The following is a 24,800-nucleotide window of genomic DNA, read 5'->3' on the forward strand; positions in this document are numbered from 1 at the left end:
AGATAGGCTTGGGGGTTGTTACTTTATTTTATCTTATTTTATTTTATTTATTTTAAAAAAGAAGAATTGTTTTTAAATAGTTTCTTGGCTTTCATTAGGACCAGCTTGGAATATCATTTCCCTTCTCCCAACATTTCAACTCCGGGAGAATAAGAAGGGGAATGGTAGTAAATCTTTTGCAGGATTTGGTTTGCAGAGCGGATTTCTGAGGGAAACCTTTAGCCTTCTCCATCTTCTGATTTCGAAAAGGGGATGGGAAAGAAAAAAACCCCACAACCCTGTGTATTTAAGGGGGTGCAGAGAAGAAAGCAGATCTGCTTGCGTGTGGAAGAGAGGGAATGAAAGTTTCAGCACTTTCTCTGAGTTTCTGAAGCCAGTCGACTGGGCAGTTAGAAAATGGCAGAGAGACCTTGTTGAAACCCCCTTTTAGAATAACAGGGTTGACCGGCCCCCTCCCTTATAGGGAGAGGGAACAGTCAATCACAGAAGAGTAATCTTATTATTTTTTAAGTGAGATATGGGTGGAATTAGAAGTGAGGAAACTTGATAGGGCAAGCTTGGTGGGGGGAGAAGGGGGGTTGTTAAGAGGCTTGGGGAACGGGCTGTCACTACATCTTGGCAGAGATTTGCAGAGAACTGACTGTCTCCCTCCCCTCTTTCCCCCCAGTTTAGGAGGCAAACCGGGTGCTTATTTTGACTGGGCTAGATAAGTGAGGCAAAAACATGCAGGGCTCGGGCAAATAGACACGCTCCCAATTATGTAGCAGCTCAGTAAAGGGGGTGAGAAATTGGTTTTGGGGTTTGGGGGGGCTTCTACTTCCTAAGTTTTGCACAAGGAATATCTTGAGCATGGCAACTGCCTTCCAGACCCCCAGTTTGGGAGGCATTTAAACAACTTGGAAGTTTTGCGTTTCGTTTCGTCTCCATGTTGACTTTTCGAGTCATCCCGCTTCCTAAGCTACCCCGAACACTTCAGCTAGAAAATAAAACAATATAATGACAGCTTTGGAGAACAGAGAGAACACAGACCCCCCACACCGCCTCTGAATTACTGTGCTCATAACTCTTTTCTTTCCTATTTACTGAGACCCGCAGGTCTTTCCTGAGATGTTTGAGTCCTGGCATCTTATTTCGTTTCTAGGGTTTCTCGAGTAATAAGAACTTTTCCCAGCCTGATGTAATAATAATCAACAGGAGAGTGTGTGAGAAATTCCAGACAACATATTCTAGGAATATTCTAAAAATGTTCATAGTGCTGTGGTTTGGGTTGAAAAACAAACGAAAATGAAGAGAGGGTTCTCTCCCCCTTCAAAGGCATTCCTGTTAGCAATGCTTAATATTCACTGGATTTTAAAACTGTATTGTATTGCTAAAACCTAATCCCAGATGAACTTGCTTCCAAGTTAGTATGCCTAAGAATGCAGCTTTAAGACAGAAGGATGAAGTAGCGAGTGTCAGCATTTAAAGAGCTTAATTATTTGATTATTAGTTGCATGATTATTTCTTTTTACTTTTGCTTTCGAAGAGAATTGTACATTCCTATGCTTGTTTCCATAGATTTTTTTTTAAAAAAGTTATACCTACAAAGACCAGTAAATCATTTCATTACATACAGAATAAATGGGGGGGGGGGTGTTTGTATTTTTATATTCAGGAGGAAGAACATACACAATTATGTATGTTATTTTTATTAAATTGCAGCAAGCAGCCCCTTGGAACTCCTGCATTCAGTTCTTGCTAATAAAATGCAGAGATTTACGTTGATGAATCCAAGCTGAACATTCCTTTGTTAAAAAGAAGGAAAGGGATAGAGAGAAAATATAATTGCTATTATGGAAAGATATAATATTCTTTCTCCCTTGGCACAAGAAGCAAAAGAAAGGGATAGGTGGTTGTGAGCTGGATGAAGTCTTTCTGCTCATTTAATAATCAACTCATATTAAGAATAAATGACTATTTAATGGACACCTGAACAACATTTTGCACACCTGTATTTATTTGCAGACTACATCTGTATACACATCTGAACCTACTTAATGGTACCAGGGCTTCTCCAGAAAATATCATTCAGACATTTTTTAAACAAACTTGTTCAAACTTTTTTTTTTTTAAGTAGCTACTGTTATTGTTAAGGAAACAGAGAGTCATGTACAAAAAATTAATATATTTATGGCACTTATGCAAAAATAAAATGAGTCATTGTCTTAAAAATATATTTGTTATTCAGCCCAATCCTGTAGATGTTTACTCGGCAGTAAGTCTCGTTTTGTCCAGTGAGCCTTACTCCCAAGTAAGTGTGAAGAACGTTGCAGCCTGTGAGTCAGGGCAAATTACAGATTTCCAAAGAATTAGACATTTTTCCCTTTCCATACTCACCTATCCTTGGGGAATTCTGTGTGAGGTTCTGGATTTCATTTTGCAACATCTTTTCTATGACATGCATATTGAATCTACTTATAGTGCCCCACAATTGTAAAATCTGCTGAGGAGAAAACTGTGCAAAGAACAAACAGAAAAAGACCTTCTCCCTCCCTCTCTCAGCTAAGACGTCCACCAGTTTTATATGAAAACTGCTTGCTCGTTATTTTTTCTTTATTAAGGAGCACGGATAGTTTGTTACTTCAGACATTGCTTTTGTTAAGCATCTTGGATGACACATGTATGTCTGTTAATCCAGCTGTGAATTAAAGCAGAACAAATCTCAAAGCAGATCACAACACATCAAAACATCACATAAAACAATCCAGAATAAAACTAATTCCAACTTCAAGGGAAATATTTCAGATCCTTCTCTAAAGTGGCATTTTGCTTCCCCCTAGTTGCCAACTAAAAGGGACGCGGGTGGCGCTGTGGGTAAAACCTCAGCGCCTAGGACTTGCCGATCGCATGGTCAGCGGTTCGAATCCCCGCAGCGGGGTGCGCTCCCGTCTTTCGGTCCCAGCGCCTGCCAACCTAGCAGTTCGAAAGCACCCCTGGGTGCAAGTAGATAAATAGGGACCGCTTACCAGCGGGAAGGTAAACGGCGTTCCGTGTGCTGCGCTGGCTCGCCAGATGCAGCTTGTCACGCTGGCCACGTGACCCGGAAGTGTCTGCGGACAGCGCTGGCTCCCGGCCTATAGAGTGAGATGAGCGCACAACCCTAGAGCCTGTCAAGACTGGCCCGTACGGGCAGGGGTACCTTTACCTTTTTTTAGTTGCCAACTGGGCACCCAGAGATCTCTATGTGGTTGAAACTGGACCCACAAAATGCTCCTGGCGCCTGGCTAATTTCTAACACTTCTCCAACTTGTGGAGTGAGACCGAGACATGGTTCAGGCACAGCTAATGCTCCCAGCCTCACTCTTTCGATAAATGTGTTTATATTAAACACAGAACACCTGAATAAGGCTGCTCTCTGGGTGCAGTCCTTTGTCTGGGTGGTGGTATGGAAGTCCTACTTGTGGTTCTTCGGTAGCTCATTCCACTGATAAATGTAAGTAAGAGAGATGCTACCCAGAGTGTCGGCATTATCACTTCAGTAAGTGTATGGTAAGGAAGAGAAAGAAGCTGCTTCATTCCAGCAAGCTGGTTTGGGCTCAGTATTCCCAACACAGACTGGCAGGAATTCGCAAGGATTTCAGACAGTCCTTCCTTGCCTTACCAGGATATGCTGGAGACTGGACCTGGGACCTTTCAAATGGAAACCACATGCTCTACCACTGAACTACAGGCTTTCCTGAAGTTAGTATTAGAATAAGCTGTTGCCCCTGCCATTTTCCTTTCACCTTGTGCTTTTTAAAATTCAGTTATTCTTGTCTTGTGGACACTGGACCAGTTAACAGAGGAGAGATCTGTCAGTGGCTATTTGCCATGGATGGCTTCTTAGAAGTTCCCTAATGGCTTAGGCCAACCAAGCAGGGCTGTTGCCATTTTTTTAACTTCATGCTTCGATTATGTAAGGGCTGTTTTTATTCCTGAGGGTGTGAGGAAGTTGCTGAGTAGGGAGGGAAATTCCTTCTGCAAATGCTCAGAGGCATTTTTCTTCAAATATTTCAGGACTGCATTGAAGTATAGACAACAGGTCAATACTGGGCTGTATGCTGGAATGAAATGAAGCCCTGGGCAGAACACCATTTTCTTTGTGGTTTGGGTTGAGGTTTCGAGCAAGATTGAGGAAAGATAACACCACACTTTCTTCGGCTGCTGGCCTCTTCATACATAAAAGTCAACGCTTGATGTTGTTCAGTTCATTGAACAATAAGCATCGCTATGAGAACCAGGCCAGTCTTCTTCTTCTTCTTTTTTAAAGAAATAAGTTGTCTGCAAGGTTCAAAACAAAACAAAAGCCACATTTAAAGAAGGAAAATACCAAGGTTGCTACAACAGAAGTGCACAGAAATCTGAAATCCGGAATCCTGAAAATGCCAATTTTCATTTCAGACACCCATTAAATTTCTATCCTTTTTTACGGTTGTGGAGATTAGTTGGAAAACATTGTGGAACAAAATGCAAAAGGGGTTGAAAGCAAGCCTGATTGTAAAACGAAATCCAGGCTCTCTTCTTTTCAGCTCTCCTCTGCCTGAGGTCCATATATCATGGTCTCTCTCAGTTTGTTTATTTTTTATTGTAGGATAACTGCAACTTGTTCCCCAAATAACAGTTTTCCTTCTGATGTGGCATGCCAGCCTTCCCCAATCTCACCCTCCAGGTGTTGTTGGACTACAACTCCCATAATCCCTATTGTCTCTGGTGAGAACTAGGGGTAGGTTAACCCCAATATTGACATGCACTAGGTGCCTTCCAGTTTCATGGCATCATTTGGTAGAAGACCTACTGGTACCGAATATCTGGCTTTGTGAGAGTGTGTTTGTGTCTTCAATATGTGTCTGGGAAATGCGGGGTTATATAGGGATGGGAGGACCTCTTCTATCTCAATGCTTGCTGGGGTGGAGAAGGTTGTGGCCCTATGGAGAGATTATTCTATCCTAAGATATTGTGTTCTTCCACATGGTTCCCCTTTCTCCATCCCTGGAACCACTGGTTCCTGGTTGCTCAAATACCAGTCTGACTGTTACATTACTGAATGTCAGGTCAGTGCATAATAAGTCCTTGCTCACCCACAATTTGGTAATGGAAGAGGGAGCTGATCTATCACCAAGACCAGGGTGTGTGGCTCTTTCCCAGCTTTTTCCAATCAGGTACTTTTCTGCAGCATCAGCACAGACTGGAGGGCCAAGTTCCATGTGTTACTGCGGTCCATGATATCTTGGTCATCAGGAGACCTTTTTATTTTGGGGCTAGCCTTAAGGACGTTCACCTGATGTTGCGCCAAAGAGATGCTGCTGGTCTATCAAGCACCCTGCTGCCCAGTAACCTCCCTGACCAAGCTGGTGGAGGCCGTCTCTGGCATGTTGGAGAACCCTAGGACTATTGTCTTGGGGGGTTTCAATATTAACACTTAGACTGCTCTCACTGGACTGGCTAGGTGTTCCGTGAAATAGACCAGACGAAGGCTAGAGCACAGCTGGCAGAAGTCCCACCTCAAAGACGACCAAACACATGCTAGAGCACATAACTATGCCTACTGTGGGATGGGGAGAGCAGCAAAGAAGGCTGACTTTGCTGCTTCCATTTCATCCTCGAGAAATAGGCCAACCAAGCTCTCCAGGACACCTCAGAGACCCTCTGTGAGTTGCTTGCTGGGTACTTGGAGAACAAAATTGTTTACCTCCATAACGAACTAGATGCCATGATTGAGGTAGACCCAACTGAGGTTTCCAATGCTTCTCTATGTGCCTCCGAGGGTGGAAACAAGGGAATGGGCTCCCCGATTGCAGAATGCTGTCCCCAGATAGGCTCATCTGGGACCATCATTACATGTCTTTAGATGCCAGGCAAAAACATTCCTCTTTATCCAGGCCTTTGGCTATTAAATAATCTATGGCCTGTGAAAATGTTGGGGAGAGGACTGTTTTATTATGATTATTTTACCATTAGGCTGTCTGTCAGTATACTATGTTTTTATTATTATGTTTTTATCATTGATGTTTTGTAATGTGTTTCTAATGTTGTACACCTCCCTGAGATCTTTTGAGGAAAGAGGGTATATAAATTGAAATAATAATAATAATAATAATAATAATAATAATAATAATAATAATAATAATAATAATGTTTTGTTGGAACAGTTTTCATTTTTGCAATTTGCTGCCGTTGACAGGTTGCTTGTGGGTATGCGCTCAACAATGTGCACTTTGGACCCTTGCCTTTTGTGGCTGATTAAAGCTAGCCGTGGGGCATGGCTGCGTGTATTCAGGACATGAACACATCATTGCGTGAGTGGGTGATATTGGCTCCCTTGAAGCTCAACCGCTGCTGGAAAAAACCCACCACCACCTGTCACCCCTTTTGGGGGTCAGGAACTTGAGATAGTTGTGGCAAAGCAGCACCAGGTGTTCCTGGGGGAAACTGATTACCAGGCCCCATCCTAAACTGGATTCAGACCCAGATTCAAGACTGAATCTGCCTTGGTCACCCTGATAGATGACCTCTGTCCTGAGAGTTAAGAGAGGGAGGGTAACCTGTTGTTCTTACTAGACATCTCATCAGCTTTCAGTATCATTGACCATTGCATCCTCCAGGACCATCTACGGGAGATGGGTTTGGGGGGCACTGGTCTGCAGTGGTTCCAGTGATATTTCCAGGGACAGTTCCAGAAGACAGCACTGGATGAGTGCCTCTCTGTTCTTGTGCCACATTGCTATGCATGAAGCCATTGGGAGTGGTCATTAGGAGTTTTGGAGCAAGGTGTCATCAGGACACGGGTGATACCCACTACATTTGCAGTGGTGCTCTTATCGGAGTCTGTGGGCTGGGATTCAAGTCAGTTATCTGCAGCTGTTTCCACTCTCCTCCTCAAGAATCAGCTCCGATCCATCCTGCCTGGCAAGGCAACTGGGAGTGGGGTGGGCAGATAAATTGAACAGCCTCTCTCCTGTCCAGTGCTCCTTACTGCCAGCAGCAATAAAAGCAGGTCTGTGTCTTCTCCATATTAAACAAGTTTTGGAAACACTGGCTTAATGAGAGACGTCGGAAAATTAGAATCGTTGAAGGCTGAGAAGGGAGATAATTCTTCTTCTTTGTATAGAAGGATAAGGAAAGTTGTGCATATATTCTTGGTATTGGCTTGTGCCTGTTAAAAACTCTCCATGCTTTGGCAAACTGAAAAGAAAAGCACTTTACATTTTTCTCCCTAAACCTACTGAATCAGTGGAAATAACAATAAAACAGAGCAGTTAATTTTTTGTCATTTGGCATGGATGTTTATTTTATTCCATGAGTAACATTGATCTCAAAATCAGTAGAACGAGCGTTTTGGCACAGTGCGATGGTTATTAAAGCCGTAGTGTCAGACTGAACTGCGAACATCTGGGTTTACATCTGCCCCAATTTCAGATAACGGGACCTGAATGTTTTCAATTTCACGAGTCCCTTTTAAATATAGTTCTACTCAATTTAAATCTTTAGTGTGTTTGTATGTAAAGCACCAAAGAATTTCCTGAGAGGTACTGGAGACAATTCGAAAAAGAAGTTTGAAATGGATCCCAAAGAGTTTTGGGTTGCAACTAGTGTAAATGTATGCCCATGGTTTATTTATTTATTTAACTGGTTTTTCGAGCGTGTGCTGAGTTTTAGAATATGCTATACTCCCTTACAGTCTCAATCTGCTTTTATGGAACAAAATGTGCAACCATTAACCGTAAGTTGCAGGGAATAAACTTTTGCTCTTGTTGTACTTATGTGTGTTTTAGGCCAAAGAATATGAAATTGTATTAGCGTTGTCTAGAATCGCTCTGGTGCACTGTATTTTAAAACTGTAGCTGATCATTCTTCCTGGCTTGAATGACTGAAGGAAAATGTATGCACAGAAGTATTTCCTACCTAATACTTTTCATGAACCCACCAAGGAGGGTGAGGAAACACAGTGTACTGCGATATATCACTTGTGCTTATCTGCACCTAGCTGTGCCTTATTTGAAATCTGCACTGTGCATCCCTCCTTCCAGTGGGAGATTCTGTAAATTATTTCTACAACGGCAACAGGGAGCTGGTTGAAGTGGAGGTCAGTAAAGAGGAGGCACGTGTCAGTTCTGCATTTTCATCATATCCAAAATGCTCCTGTGGAGACACTTCTCCTGAATATTAACATCTATTAACACTATTTTGTCAAGTTCAAGACCCTGGCCAGGTATTGTGTCAGGGCCTCTCACTCAGACAGCCCAGCCTCTAGAAATCCAATAGCAGGGGCAGACTTTGGTCTTTCAAAGGAACTTATTTATATATGCAGCTACAGTGGCCCAGATTTTATATGCACAGAAATGGAAGGAAGGAGTAGTACCAACGAAAGAGGAGTGGCAGATAAAATTGATGGAATATGCGGAAATGGCCGAATTAACAAATAGAATTTGAGACCAAAAGAAAGAAAGATGTAAGAGAGAATGTGGAAAATTTGTGGAATATATGAAGAATTACTGTAAACATGAGCCACATTTGAATAATAGAAGCAGGAAAACGAATTAAAATGAAATGTGATATAGGGTCTACTTAAAGGGGGGTTGGGCTTTTTGAATATGCAGTTAGATAAGGAAAACTAAAGCGAACCATGGAAAAGAGGGGAAGGGCAGTCTACTTTGGTCTTTCAAATTTCAGCAGTGCCCCGTGCAAGGTCAAAATTTGGTGCCCCCTGCCTCTCTCCTTCTGTTCTGCTCAATCCGGTACGTTATAGTTGCAGTGCCCTGCAGCGCCCCCTAGGCTCAGTGCCCAGTGAAGCGGATTCAGTCATGCTGCCCTAAATCTGCCTCTGCCGATAGGAAAGCCCATAACAGTGTTCGCCACTCAAACTTCCTGATCCTGTTTTTGCTGTCGTATTTTCTAATATTTCTATATCTTCTTTCTGCATGTCATTCTGGGCAGGGGTTCTGCTAGGTTTTCTGGGGGCCATATTTTGTGGGAGCGGTTCAAGGGTGCGTTGGAAATTCAGGATTGGACAGTTAAAGGCACTCTGTCCCCCTAGCACAACAAACCCACTCAAAAGAATGAGCTTTTTGCTGTTAGGAAAGTGATGGGGAAATCTCCCGGCAAGTGTGGGTTGAACGAATTCTCAATAAAGACTGGACATAGCCAGAACACTGTGCAAGTTTTGTTCTGGTGAATGCTGAATAAATGGATAATCTGGAGGAACCTTTAGGGCACAGGCCTAGGACAGATATTTACTTCTGGGAAAATTAAGATGGCTGGTAGCTAGGGACCCAACCTCAGTGGAATTTATTACTATTACATTATTATTTATTAAATTTGTATACCGCCCTCCATCCGTAGATCTCGGAACAGGTCACAACATAAAAATACAAGATAAAATTTATAGTGTGCTCAACCAACCAGTACGAAAGGTGTTATTAAAAAAATAAAAAATCCTTAAGGTTAACAATGGGGAGAAATACAATTCGTTTTGCATTTAAAGGCAAACCTGCCTAATTTGCACATTTTGAAACAGTACGAAGACCAAAACAGGGCCATCCTTCAAAATCCACACTTCTCTGAATTTTGCAGTGGGGTTCTCCAGCACGGCAGTTTGCACAAAAACACATAGAGTATGGGGAAATGTGCAGAAAATATACATGCTGGTGAAAACAGCATAGAAAACTGAATTAGAGTAGGGGAAATTGCTATGCAAAACAAGCTGCCTGTGTTGGGGAAATTGCATACCAAAATGTGTGTGTTAGGAGAAATTTACACCAAAAATGCTGATTAATTTTCATCAGGACGACTTCTTTTATTTAATTGCAAACTGATGTGAAAACGGGGAGAACTAAAAAAAACTTAGAGAAACTGAAATGGGCAGATTCACCCATCCCTTGGCCCCGTACAAGAGACCCAGGGCTCAGGTACCTTAGCCACCCCTGGTTCTTGGTCGTAATGTTCTCGGCAGGATTAGTACCCCAGAGTCACCCCCAGCGGAGCCAGGCATTGTCTTCCATGTGGTTTATGTCAGGCCAAGCTGGGGTGAGCCTGACAGCCTTGTTAATAGCACAACCCTCTGTCAGAAAATCAGGATGTATCGAGCGAGCTCAGTGAAACAGTACCGAGGCTGCCTCTCCTGAAAGAATTTAATACGCTCGGTTTGCTGTCGTTGGCCTGCCTGGCGCCTGCACGGCTTCTGAGCCAGAAGTGTTCAGAAGTACCTTGTGGTGCTGTTAGTGGCTATCCTGGTGTTTATGCATTGATTTGGGGTTGCAGTAAAAACAGTTCTTTGATGGAAGGCTGGCTGAGTGGCCCAGGAGTAGAGAATGGGAGAGTTCTTCGCGTCAGACCAAAGTTTTCAAAAAAAGCATGGCTCGCTTTCTACCTCTAGGCCAGCTTGAACTCTCAGCCTCCTGTTTTGTTATGTCCCTTGGTTCTTTTGTATTGATGCTGTGTCGCATGTTCCCTGGCTCCTATTTATTTCTCCAGTTCATATCCCATCTTTCCTCCCCAAAATATGTATGCCCCCCCATCTTTTGGTGCTTTTAACAACCCTGTGAGTTGGGTCAGGCTGAGAAATAGTGACTGGCCTGCTGCGCTTCATGAGTGAGGGTGGGTTTGTAGAACCCAAGTCCCCTGGCACAGACCCAACACACCCTGTCAGGTCTTTTCAGCCATTCTACCTTTTAGGGTAATCATAGAATCATAGAATCATAGAGTTGGAAGAGACCACAAGGGCCATCGAGTCCAACCCCCTGCCAAGCAGGAAACACCATCAGAGCACTCCTGACATATGGTTGTCAAGCCTCTGCTTAAAGACCTCCAAAGAAGGAGACTCCACCACACTCCTTGGCAGCAAATTCCACTGTCGAACAGCTCTTACTGTCAGGAAGTTCTTCCTAATGTTTAGGTGGAATCTTCTTTCTTGTAGTTTGGATCCATTGCTCCGTGTCCGCTTCTCTGGAGCAGCAGAAAACAACCTTTCTCCCTCCTCTATGTGACATCCTTTTATATATTTGAACATGGCTATCATATCACCCCTTAACCTCCTCTTCTCCAGGCTAAACATGCCCAGCTCCCTTAGCCATTCCTCATAAGGCATCGTTTCCAGGCCTTTGACCATTTTGGTTGCCCTCCTCTGGACACGTTCCAGTTTGTCAGTGTCCTTCTTAAACTGTGGTGCCCAGAACTGGACACAGTACTCCAGGTGAGGTCTGACCAGAGCAGAATACAGTGGCACTATTACTTCCCTTGATCTAGATGCTATACTCCTATTTCTTTCCACATCAGCTAATCTTTCCACATCAGCTCATCTACTGAAAGACACCCAACACGGATGCCTGGTTTGCTGCAAAGGATTCTGGTACATGTTCTACAGTGCACATTGTTGAGGCGCGTTGGGCCTTTCCCTGACCAGAGTGGCCCACAAGCCCAACATGTTCCTGCAGCTGCACATTGTAAGGCAGCAATGAGGCACATGTGGCCCTCCAGATGTTATTGGACTAAAACTTCCATCCTCGGTTCACCATGCTAGCTGGGGGGATGGAGTCCTGCAAAGGACTACAGGCTCCCCGTCCCTGTTTGAAAGGAAATCGGCACCCGACGTGTAAGCTGTCTTTCAGAGAAACTTCTCTGCCATTACTGACGCTGTTGGTAAGTTTCTCTGGAAGCACTGGTAAGCGTGTGAGCCAGATGGTCCCTGTTATGTATTCAGTGGTCTGTGTTTGCTTGAGCTTGAGTCTGGACTAAGGATTCTGAGCCCCTGTGTCTGATTCGATACATGATATCCAATCACAGAACAGTTCAGGATTTGGGCCTCTGCCACTGGCCCTTAAACTCTGAGTTATGATTTGCAGCTTGGAAGTTTAGACAGCCAATCACGTTGGGAGTGGGAGTGGCCCAGGGCTTCAGAAATGTATATAAGCAGTTGCTTTGCCTCTGCTGTCCAGTTCTGTTAGTTCAATAAAGGTTCTTGCTGTTATCACTGTGTCTTGCCTTCTGGGAACCCACCTACACTACAGTCCCCACCTCAACCATAGCCCAGTTTAAATGGGACAACAAACGGGCAACCCCTGCAACATCTGCAATATAATAAGTTGCAGGGTTTCAGCTACAGGACATTTGCCGATTGGAAGCAAAATATTACATCCACTTCTGCAGCTGCAAACTATTGAAAGTAGCATTGTGTGTAACTGTTCCGATACCATCGTGTGCACAAATCATCATGAATGCACAATAAAAAAGACATAATCTGTAGGGACCCCATATAGAAAGTCCTTGTCTACACATAATTGTGTGATGCTTTGGGGAGAGCATGGATCACACCTGTGAACTTACAGCTTTCTTGTAAGCTGGGGAAGGAGTGGAAGATTGCAGATGAAAGGTCTGGGGTTGGGGAATGAATCAAAGGGTGGGCATCTGATTTGGAGATAGTGCAGCAGCTACTGTCATAGTCAGAAACTCTAGGAGGAAGAGCAAGGTGCTGGGGGAAATTATAGTAAGGAAGTTTAAAGTATACAGTGAAGGAGAATTAGCAGAGACCAGGAAATGTCAACGCTGAGCATTTAACAATACTCATATTTTGCAAAATATTGACTCTTTTAGGGAGCGATGGCAGGTCATGGTTTCAGAGTTACAGATGCAGCCAACTCTCTATTAATAGACCTGCCTTTTCTGTTCCTTCATTCTTTTTTTAATTCCTTCTCTTCAGCTTTTGGTCTAAAAAGCAAACAAAACTATTTTTTGGCTTTTAAAATAATCCCGTAAAATGTCAGGCTCAAAAGACACAATCTCCTTTGAGGAAAGTTTGAGGCAGTTAATTGGCCATGTGTCCTGGAGTCTCCTGGACCTGGGGGGGGGGGGAACTCCCCTGCATTTTGGGAACAGAGCCTGACTTGCAGCTTTGGGGTGGGATGGCAGAGCACATGGGACCTTCTGCCTCACAAAGAAGGGATTTGTTGCCTCCCCAACGTGCTGCCCTCCAGATATTTTGCACCACAGCTGCCAACACCATTAGCCAGTATGGCCAAAGCTCAGAAATTATGGCAGCTGTAGTCTTGCCGTATCTGGAGGGCGCCATGTTGAGTACCCTTGCATTTGATAGTTGCCTCTCCAGGCATGTGTTTTAAAAGGATGGTTTGAGCACCGGCAAGTGGAGTTGGCGTGTGTGTCTGTCTACACATGTCTTACAGGAGTTGCTATAATTTTGCCCACACTTGTAACAAACTTGCATCAATTTCACAACGTGAGTAGTGCGCGCAACAGCACTTTCCCAGCTTGTTGAAACATTTACTCACACGGGCTTCTGTGCTTTCTGCACGTTGGTAATTTGAACAGAGCGGCAGTCCCTTTAGTGGCAAGTTTGGAATGGGGAAAAGCAACAAGCTGCTTTTTTTGCAATTGAGCATTTGTGTATTTTTCTAGGGAGCTGAAATTCCTTCTTGCACTTTGTCCAGGGCTGATAACAGCTGCACTAAAAATGAAAGTGTCTCATCAGTTCCAGGTTTCGTGTGCTGGACTTAAGATGGCTGTGTTGACAACCCTCTTTGCAAAATTCCCTCAGATCTTCATTTGGGAACTTTATTACAGTGGCACCTCGGGTTACATACGCTTCAGGTTACATACGCTTCAGGTTACAGACTCCGCTAACCCAGAAATATTACCTCAGGTTAAGAACTTTGCTTCAGGATGAGAACAGAAATCGTGCTCCGGTGGCTCAGCGGCAGCAGCAGGCCCCATTAGTTAAAGTGGTGCATCAGGTTAAGAACAGTTTCAGGTTAAGAACGGACCTCCAGAACGAATTAAGTTCTGTTGTCAGCTGGCCTAGGATCTTCAGATGAAAGGCAGTATACAAATTTAATAAGTAATAACAATATTTATCTATCTATTAAATTTGTATGCTGCCTTTCATCCGCAGATCTCAAGGCGGTTCACACACAAAAAATACAATACAAAGGCACAAAATACAATACACAATCTAAAAACAAGAACAAAAAACACAAACCAATCACTAGTAATAATAATAATAATAATAATAATAATAATAATAATACTGTAATAATAATAAATACAGAAATAAATTAGATTCATTTTGTTCTCATGTTTATCTCCATACTGGAAAGTATCTATTTATAAAGAGGGTTTTTTTAGGTTGCCTCTTAGAATGTAGGCCTCATGGGGTGGCTTATATAAATTAAAATTCCCAACAAACAACTGGAATGAAAGCTTTTCTAGTGTGCCTCTGCAATGTAACATCTCCCCTCCCATTTTTGCCTGCGCGTAAGCAATGCTTAGGGAGCTCTCCTAGTTTCTGATACCTTTTTATGCCGGGGACACATTTGGATTTATAAGCAAAGGCCATGGGCACCACCCTCTCTGGTCATTTCTCTCCCCTTCACTTGCAGAGAGACAGAAAGAGAGAAAGCTTTTGAATGCACATTTCACTTTTTACAAGAGATCTGAGTAAAAGTTGGATCCAGTAGCCTTAGGGCAAATCCACACCATACAGATAAAGCCCAGATGTAAATTAAAGCACAGGATCAGAGATCCTCAAAGCATCCTGGAGACTGTCATTTGTTAAGAGTGCTGGGAATTGTAGCTCTGTAAGGATGGAAACTACAGCTCCTAGTATTTGTGTGCTTTAAATGTACATTGGATGTGCTTTAAAGGTATGGCGTGGGTCTGCCCAAAGAACATAAGAAGAGCCTACTGGATGAGGCTAATGACAAGCTACTCTCTTACATTCTCAAAGCTTTTCTATTATTATTTTTAATAATTTTTATTAAGTTTTCCATTTAACAATCCAATCATATCATATTAACCATTCCAAACTATACCAATACATATCATAAAGTCCAAACATTTTGCCAAATTATAAATTTTTGCTGGGGCTTCCCATGCTTCGAGTTCAGTAGGGTCCAAGCATCTCATATTTCTGCTGCTTTTAGTGTTCACCAGTCCCATCTTTCAATCTTCTTGTTGTTATCCTTTTTCTTCTTAATAGCCCCTGAGTTGTTTCCACAGGCGAGTTAAAGTAAGCAATATTATGCTTCTGTGTGAACTTTGTAAGGCTCTCCCTTTTATTTAAAGCTGGTAAGTCTATATTCTTAAAGCTTTTCTAAAGGCCTTTGCTTTTTAAGCTGCGCAGAGCATTTTATTTATGGGCAGCCATATAAATGCAATAAATAATACTAATAGGAATGAAGGTAACAATGAATGAGTAACGGTTGCATGTTTGTGCTGGAACACTATTGCTTTACATGCCCCTCCAAACAGTAAATCGTCATCTCCAGAAGAAGGAATGAGTGTTCCCTTTTTGCTACACTACTACTACTACGAGTATATGTCACATCCTGTGGTGAAACATAAGCAAAAGCTCAGTCAGTAGAGCATGAGGCTCTTACTCTCAGGGTTGTGGGTTCCAGCCACACGTCGGGCGAAAGATTCCTGCATGGCAGAGGGTTGGACTAGATGACCATCGTGGTCCCTTCAAACTATGATTCCATGATTCTATGAGTTAGGGTTAGGTTAGAAGGAGCTGGTGTTGCTTTCATCAAGTGATACTTTTATGACTTTCAGAAACACAGACCAGTGGCTCACTCCTTAAGCCAGGCATGTCCAAAGTCCATTTTGGGGGCCTAATCGATTTAATCTGGCTCCTGTGGCAGTATATGTCCTGGGGTAAAGGTAAAGGGACCCCTGACCATTAGGTCCAGTCGTGACCGACTCTGGGGTTGCGCGCTCATCTCGCTTTATTGGCCGAGGGAGCCGGCGCACAGCTTCTGGGTCATGTGGCCAGCATGAATAAGCCGCTTCTGGCGAACCAGAGCAGCACATGGAAATGCCATTTACCTTCCCGCTGGAGCAGAACCTATTTACCCATTTTGGGGGGGAATCCCTCAAAAAGCTCAGCAACAACAAGTTTGGGGTAAAATTGTAAATCTGGCCCTCTTTTAAAAAAGTTTGGGCACCCCTGCGCTTAAACAAAGCAGGGATGGAGTTTTCATTGTGGACTCATAAAAACACGTTACCTGTTCTTCTTTGAGACTAAAGCCCTGTGCATTGTGTTGCAGAGTCAGCATTAGAAACCTCTCGCCAGCTTCTAGACTTGAACCTGGGTCCTGCTGGCACGCTACCAACTCAGCCTTATCACTGCCATAATGTTTATGAGATCTGACAGGTGAACTCCCAAGTTGCAGAGTTCAGGTAAACTCAAGGACCTTTCGGAGCCTAGTTACCGGAGTCTCCTGGGATGTCTTCACCTTTGGCACCTTCAGTGCTTTCTTGTATTGCCCTGTTCCCTTCCTCTCCTCTCCCTGCCCTCCCTCCGGCCTTGCAGTGCTCTTTCAACATTGCCCAGGCTGTCTCTTCCCGGCTGTTTTGGTTTTGTCCTTTTCCAAGGGCAGAGCCCAATGCTATGTTTTGTATATGGTGAAATTCCTTTGTCTGCAGACGCTGGTAAATATGAAATATGGTAACACAAAACTCTGATTTTCCGGTAGGTCTGTGGCAGCTGCAATTATAATCCAATAATAATACAATAAAAAACCCTAATAGTGTTATGAGGTATTTTTGGTGGTGGAAGGGGTAAACTGTATGCTTGAGCCCCCTTCTAATTCCTGGATTCAGCATGGATTCAATCCCTGGAATAGCCAGGCTAACTTCCCAGTGAGGTTATAGCCCTCTAAGTAGGGGCCATTAAGGTCACAAAGGAAGTGGCTCTGTGCCAGATGAAAGATGGGTAGGTCCCCCTCCCTCAACTCGCTGGTAGTTAACAAGAGAAAGGCCAGAGGGAGCAGCTAGAAGGTAGAAGCAAGGCTGCAGGCTGGGCAGCTGGGAGACAGAGCCATGCCTAATTTCTGTTGGAATACAAGGCTGTGGCTGTGGGAGAAACAAGACTCTTTGGAGGTGTTAATGCTGTGAGCCCCTCCATCCTAGGCTCAGGTTGCATATATGTGTAAATAAGCCATATATCATACAGATTCCACAGTCTGCGCTGTCCCTCACTCCAAGGAAACCAAACCCTGGGTAAGTGCCAGGATCCCCTGGAATCTTGTGCCACTTGGAGATTGGGGAGTGTGGCTTTTGCCCTCCTAGGTGTGTGACATCATGCTGGGTTCGTAAGGAAAGGGTTAACTAATTGTAAAATGACTAACCAATGGGAACCCAAGGGGCGGAGTTAACTGTGTATAAGGTTTTAAGCCAGGGACGTGGGTGGCGCTGTGGGTTAAACCACAGAGCCTAGGACTTGCTGATCAGAAGGTTGGCGGTTCGAATCCCCGCAACAGGGTGAGCTCCCGTTGCTCGGTCCCTGCTCCTGCCATCCTAGCAGTTTGAAAGCACGTCAAAGATAAATAGGTACCGCTCCGGCGGGAAGGTAAACGGCGTTTCTGTGCTCTGCTCTGGTTCACCAGAAGCATCTTAATCATGCTGGCCACATGACCCGGAAGCTGTCCGCTGGCTTCTTTGGCCAATAAAGCGAGATGAGCGCCGCAACCCCAGAGTCGGCCACGACTGGACCTAATGGTCAGGGGTCCCTTTACCTTTAAGGTTTTAAGCACAGAGTTTTTTTGGGGGGGGGAGAGTTAGAGTTAGGGTGGTTGAGAAGACAGTCTGGAGTTAGAAGAAGATAAGTCTGTGGGCTAGGCTAGTCTGGTGTTAGAGAGGGAGAGAATTTGTTAAGAGGAGTCAGTCAAACAGTTGAGATAGTAAGTCGGAAGGTATTAGGAAGGTATAGGCCAGTAAAGAAACTAAAGTTAAGATCCAGACAGGAATATTTTCTGAGAAACCATAAACTTGTTAATGTTTGTAAAATAAACTTGGTTGTGTTTTTTTTGGTTCACTTTTAACAACTGTCTGGACTCAGTGTTTTAGCAGAGAGTAACAGGTTGGTGGCAGCGGGGACGTGGTGGCACAGGGATCAATAGACCGTTAAACGTCCGGGGACCCTGTGTGATCGCCACAACAGGCATGCAACAATACCATGCATTTGTATACTGCTTTTGAAGTCTGCAAACTATGGCTTCAGAATCAGGAGCCTTTGCCCTCTGGGGTGGTTCCCTACCTCTTCTCTTGCTGCCTTTAATCATCAGCATCATATGTGCACTAAAGATGTCCAGCTAAACATCTGGAATGACTTTCTGACAGCAAGAGCTGTTTGATAGTGGAAAGGCCTCCCTCGGGAGGTTGTGGACTCTCCTTCCTTGGAGGTTTTTAAGCAGAGGTTGGATGACCATCTGTCATGGATGCTTTAGTGGAGATTATTGCAATGCTGGGGGGTTGGACTTGATGACCCTCAGGGGTCCCTTCCAACTCTTGTATGATTCTATAAGGCTAGCTGTGGTGGACGCTAACCAGAGTTTACAGAGCCATTTCAGACGACCATTTTCTCCCTCCTTAATCCCTGCAATGCTACCTTTCCACTCTCTGCTTAAACAAGCGGTTGGAGTTGCCATTTCTCTAATGGGTGCTTAGTAAAGGAAGGAAGATTTTGATCATTGCAACAGGATAGTGAACTTCCCCTTAGAGGAGTTTTGTACTTGATTAGTGGATTCTAACAGGTGCACACCTCAAATGCTCTGTGAGACTTTATATACAAGCTGAGGACCTGGGCAAACTCTTTTTTCTCCCTCCTCTCATTGCAAAGAGCACAAATCATGCCTAGAGCGAATGTCTGATCTCTTAGTACTGGCCCAGCATGTATTCCAAAGGTTCGTAAGTGCTGAGATGCTTTTCCATTCTTTCTGTTGAATGCTGCCCTTGGATTAACTTGGTTTTTCACTGATATCAGTATACTGCTGCTGGCTGATAAGTAAATTAAAAAAAATATGAAGCTGGTCTAAAGTTGCGAACTTCTGTTTTGACCCTGCTCCTGCGTCTTCAACAGCAACGAGCTCAGCAAGTGAAACTTTCCCCTTTGTGCCTGCAGAAAGTGCAGAGCCAAAAAAAAAAAAAAAGGTTGGCCAATCTACTTTGTTCCAATACTCTTTATTTTCTTTGATAAAGCTCTTATACAGAGGAGGAAAGAAAGAGATGGAGGATATTCATAAAATATTGACTTGCATGCCTGTGTTGGGGCCCCAGGACTGCCATCTGTGGTGGGATGTGCTGGGTCCCAGAAGCTGCCTGAGGGCGGCAGGTTCTGATGCCAACATTGCACACCTAGCATGGTCAGTAGTCAAGGAAGAGGGGAGATGTAGTTCAGCAACACCTGGAGGGCCAGAGCTTCCCTTATTCTGGACGCCTTATTCAAAACGTATGCACAGAGCTTGTTATGTACTGAGTTGAATAGGATTCACAATGCAGCAGTCTGATTGGTCCTAGAACAATAGGATCCAAAATGCAGCAGTCTGATTGGTCCTAGAACAATAGGATTCAGAATGCAGCAGTCTGATTGGTCCTAGAACAATACAGCAGTATGATTGGTCTGCAGGAGCCACCCAATCCAGCTCCAGATGGAAGTGAATCCACAACCTGATTGGCCTACAGGAGAATCCTGGAATTAGCCAATCACGTGGGACCCATTGTGTAAATAATGTATATAAAGCAGATACTTTGAGGGGACTTTCATTCCTCCTCAGGACCCAGCGTACGCAAAGAATTTTGGGGCAGGCCCAGCATGGGTACCCGCCACAGTCAAAAGGGTCACTAGCCCTGTGTCGTACGAGGTGCTAACGGATGGGGGGCAACGCTGGCGCCGCCACTGCGACCAGATACGGCGATGATTCCCAGGAGAAAACCAGGAGGAGAACAGGTCAGAGTTCTAGGCCCAGAGTTGAGCTTCTGGTCCCCCTTCCTTACAAAATGTGAGAAAGCTGCAAGAACAACAAGCAACTTATTGGTGGGAGACAAAAAGTGAGTCCAGGTGTACACTGAATATGGGCTGCAGCCATATCACTTGACAGGTGCTCCCTCCATAATAACCATGTGTTGAAAGGGAAAGTTGGAGCAAAACCGGACTGTTACTGATTTTTGGCTGCCAGAAGGCAGGCTGAAGGCTGCTCCAGGATAATGGTTTTATTTTATTGCACGCCGCTTCGGTCACTTTTGATTTTGAAGCAGTAGATAAAACTGCAAGTAAGATAAATAAATGAAGCGCGCAGGAACCGAGCTCGCTGTCTTGCCACACACAATCCAGTCCTGGCCCGGCTAAGCTTTATTTGTCTCAGCGGCCTGATGTGGAAGGGAGAAAGGAGAGCCTTTTTTCCATGCTGCTGTTGTTAAAATAATTAGGAGTCAGAATCCTTGCTGATCTACTGCAAATCACTCAGATCTATCACTGTATTGCCTTCTGGTCACTAACTGCTCTACAATGGCAGCCTTGATTGCCAGCCTTGCCAATCCTGAGATTGAAAACTCCACAGGCCTTTTCCCCCTTCCCTCCCCGCTTTTGCTGCAAAGTTCCATACAAATTAGAAAGAGTGATAGTTGTTGCTACTTGGGCCACAAGCTGAGGTTGATTAATTGTGGGCAGCAGTTTTAATGGAGAAAGTCAAATTTGAATTGGTGAGGCTGAAAGATAAGGGCACAATTATGTTCTGAAGCAGACACCTCTTACTGGTGTTTTGGCGATAACGCCATTTTATTTAACTTCGGTCAGTTAATCAACTGTTTAAAAGGGAAAGGTGATTAATCAGCTATGGTTGCAGTCCTGAACATATTTACTAGAGAGTAAGCCCCATTGAATAATGTGGGGTTTTCTTCGAAGTAGAATGTGTAGGATTTCCATCTTAATCAGCTGACTGCCCTAAGTATTACGCTGTTACCTTATCACATGTGCTTTAAAAGGGAAAAAATAGCTTGAAAATAATAATAATAATAATAATAATAATAATAATAATAATAATAATAAATCCCCAACCAAGGGCTAATATGTCAGGATGTAGTACAATATTGCTGCACTTGACTCCTTTGGGAGGAAAAATGGACCATTATTATTATTATTATTATTATTATTATTTATTATTTATTATTTATTATTTATTATTTATTATTACAAGCACTACCACCAAAGGCTTTGCTGCTGGATCAAAATGCTTGCGAATTAAATCTCGATCATATTTTCACTTGAGGAGGATATTTTGGGGAATAATTTTTGTGTGTGGAATAATTCCACACAGTTCCAACTTCCAATTCAGTTCCAACTTCATCTTCTACAAAATTGACAAATATTCTTCTTATGGGGTGGGAAAGTCTGGTGACCTTGGGAGCTGCATTTCTTAACTGAAATAAGGTGAACTGGAAGGAAACTGGGGTGCCATACGTATACTTATTATTGTTGCTGTGGCAGGAATGCCTCCTAACCAGCTGAAAGAATGGGAACTATTATGAGGATGCATAAACCGAGGGTCTAATAAACACTTTCTAATGTGGGCAGCTGCTTTGGGAAGCATTCCAAATGCATGATGTGCTTAACACCCCTAAGCAGACCCCCCATTAATGTTTATTACTGTGATATCAGCATGCTTATCAAAGGCTGTCCAAGTGCCTTCTCGCAATGTCTCTTTGCAATCTCGTTGGCAAAATCCCTTCTCTCTGCCGCCACCTTCCTCCCTCCTGCCTGAACACTTAGCACAGCATTCCTCAAGGAAGCTGCGAAAGAACAACTAGAGAATGTAATAATTATGCAGCCACAAAGGAGATACACAGTAGGATTTGAGGCGGGGGACTTGCAGGTTCGGTTTCTTTTCCTTGGCATTCTTTGGGCTCCCTGGAAACAACTGCATTGTTTTCCAGCAGAGAACAGGCTTTGATACCGCTAAAATATGCCGTGGACTAATCTGGACTTGATTCAGTTTTGAAATTTGTTTATCCCGGTGATGTGCCTGTTCTACCACCACCCCGTTGTTTACATCGTTTTGAAATAAACAGCAATAGAAATAATGAATGTATTCAAAGAGGAAGGGCGAAGGAATAACTGGTAGCAAGCAAGGAGGGTGACGAGACTCTCCATTTCATTTTTAGTGTTCTTAAACTTGCAATTGGTTATTAGATTTTTACATTCCCAGACAGACAATACTTTTTTATCCAAGTCACACAGCAAGAAAATGCCTGGAACACTTGATTAAATCAGAAAAACAAAAGAACCAGAGCTGAAACTATTGTGAGACTGGGAGTAATAGCTAGTTTCTTCTTGAGCACAACACAGCAACTGTTATTTATGCAAAAAGGTATAACTTTATATAAGGTGTATGTAGAAGCTACTTTCCATGATCTGGCTATTATTTTAAAGCTGAAGCCACATGGATTATGAAACTAATACACAGTGCTTGTTTTGAAAAAAAAAAAAAAAGTTTAAGCATACTCTCATTTTCCCACTCATATTGAAATACGGCCCCTAAATGAGGCCAAACTTAGATTCACAAAATGTTTAGGGGTATGCGTACCCCTGCGTCCCCCCAGAAAAAAGCACCGCTAATATGTAAATGCATGCAATCTGGAAACGGTTAGGTATTTCCACTGAAGTCAATGTGACTTTAGGGCTATTCACACATTCCCGTACCTTCAGTGAGTACACAATTTGTATTTACAAATAGTTGAGCTGTAAACATGTACAGTTATTCATATGTAATGTTCAGTGAGTGTACAGATAGTGTACCTGCGTACACAATAGTTATAGAATCACAAAACCACACAGTGGGAAGGGACCAATGGGTCATCTAGTCCAACCCCCTGTGATGCAGGAATGTCAGCTAAAGCATCCACGACAGATGGCCAAATCAGTAAGCTGTACAAATCAATAAGTGTATACTCTTTCACACCAGCCCTTGTACAAATGCAAAGATGGTTTGCACCTATGTTCAGCGTAATGTGTGAACAAGTCTTTTGTGAGGGTGGGCTGCTGGGGGCAGACTTGCAGGTCTACAGCTAAAAGCTGGACTCTCTGGCACTCTGCAGTAACCTACGAGTTTCTCAGACTGGGGTACGGGCCCTTATTGGTTCCTGATGGGAGCCTGATGAGGCAAAAAGCTACCACACGTCCTTATTTGCAGCAGTGTCAATACAGGATGGTCAAGGTAGAGTTAGCAGCCCCCCCTTGGCCTGCAAATTGCGCTGGTGGCATCTAAAGCATTTCCTGCAAGCTTAAATCCTGTTGATTTCACTAGAATGCTGACATGCACCTTAACCTGTATTGCTCTCTCTGTTGGATTCCTTAAATATCTGCATTAACTCTAAACGCTATGTTCAGAACAGTAACAGGAAGGAACCCCCTACTGATTTCCATATTTCTTCTTTTCCGCCCCATTTGTGAGGTGTTGCCATGACTTGACAACTGAAAGTCACTTACAAAGCTGAACGTGAAGCTTAGAAACCTGCAGAGGAGCTGATCTCTTGCAGAAAGTTGTCTACCGGCTGGCTCAACCCTCACAAAACTTGCCTCGTTTCTGTGATTACCCTGCATTTTGTTATCTCCTAGTTTATTGCTCGTTTGAGCAGAACACTAACCAGAAAGGGTGCAATTTAGATCAAAGGGACATTTAACAGATTTGCTTAATATCAGTATTTATATATAAAGACGGAAACCTCATTTTAAAAATACTTTTAAATTAACGTGCGGAGCTGGTAACAAATATTTCTAAAAGTTGTTTGAAAGCTCAGTTCAAAAACAATTATCCAGATGATCTAAACTGCCTGGATTATTTACACCAAATACGGCATATCTCGCTGCGTTCTCTATGAACTCAGCGGCAACTCAGCGCAGGGTAAAAAAAAAAAGAACTTTTAAAACTTTTGAGAGTGAGCCAAAGCAAATGGTTATTTTGCAAACTGCATTTTCCTCCCACAAAGGCTTAAAAACAAGCTACATATTATCCCTTATTACATCCCCCTACCTAATGCATTTTTTACCTGCTTCCAATCGGAAGGTAGTAGCATTTTTGTATCGGTTGCAGGGACCTTGCTATACGAATTGACCATCTGCAATTAATTCGCACTGTATAAATAGTTTTGAAGACTGAATAGTTTGCATTCCGAATGGAACAGTCTATTTTTAGCTCTTGGAGCTGGCTTGTTTTGTGTTCTCTGTAGAAGCAGGAACATTCTTTTTTCTTTCTTTTTTAAGTGCTTTTTTTTGTTGGTGCTTAATTAACTCAAAAGAAATCATAATCAGAGAAGACAACAGGAAGAGAAATCCAAATAATCTTAAAATTTCTCGGAGAAGCTGAAGATTGCTGCAACGCAAGAAAAAAGTCTCCGGAGAGAACACTTTTTGCAAAGTTGTTTTTCCTACCCCTTCGCGCATTATATAAGTGCCTGTTTCTCGTGTACCTATTGATTACAGAGAAGGCTGGCTTGTAAGAGGTGTGGCAAAATGCTGGATAAGAGAATCTTGAATACAGCAAGGGCTATTCAAGAGAGAGTTATATCTGGAAAACTTTGCGATAACAATGCGGGGTTAGAAACAGAGGCAAGGCATAGGCAAATATTTGACAGCGTTACTTTTCCTTCAAATTACTTTGTGAGGATTTAAGAGTTGTTTATCTTCCACACAGGGGGAGCCAGCCCCCACCCGCAAATGGTACACTGCCTGTGATTTCTTTCTCAAGAGAACCCCATCTCTGACATGTGCTGGAGCGACAACTGTCAAACACTTAAAATGGGCCCGTGCAAACAAAAACAAACAAACAAAACCCTTTGCATAAAAACAAAAGGTCATTGTTTGGCCATTACATTACTGTGTAGTTTATTATAAGGTGTATAAAAAAGTAACCACAGTACTTTTATATATATATGTATATATAATGCTATCAATTTAAGTTTGGATATAGCAAATTGCAGGCCTCTGGACCTTGCTGTAAATTTTG

General features: G+C 43.2%; 1 protein-coding gene and 1 long non-coding RNA gene across 3 annotated transcripts in view; one reads left to right on the forward strand and one right to left on the reverse strand.

Moving 5' to 3' along the window:
- GNAS (GNAS complex locus) overlaps positions 1-24,800 on the forward strand; it is a 180,376-nt gene that overhangs the window by 37,798 nt on the left and 117,778 nt on the right. The window lies entirely within an intron of this gene.
- LOC310764864 lies at positions 1,940-23,964 on the reverse strand. The gene is made up of 3 exons (XR_014549292.1): positions 23,845-23,964; positions 3,203-4,299; positions 1,940-2,815 (listed from the first exon to the last, which is right to left on the reverse strand). It is a non-coding gene; the product is annotated as an uncharacterized lncRNA (long non-coding RNA).

The sequence above is a fragment of the Podarcis filfolensis genome (assembly GCF_964270895.1).
Source record: "Podarcis filfolensis genome assembly, chromosome: 6".
Lineage (NCBI taxonomy): Eukaryota > Metazoa > Chordata > Lepidosauria > Squamata > Lacertidae > Podarcis > Podarcis filfolensis.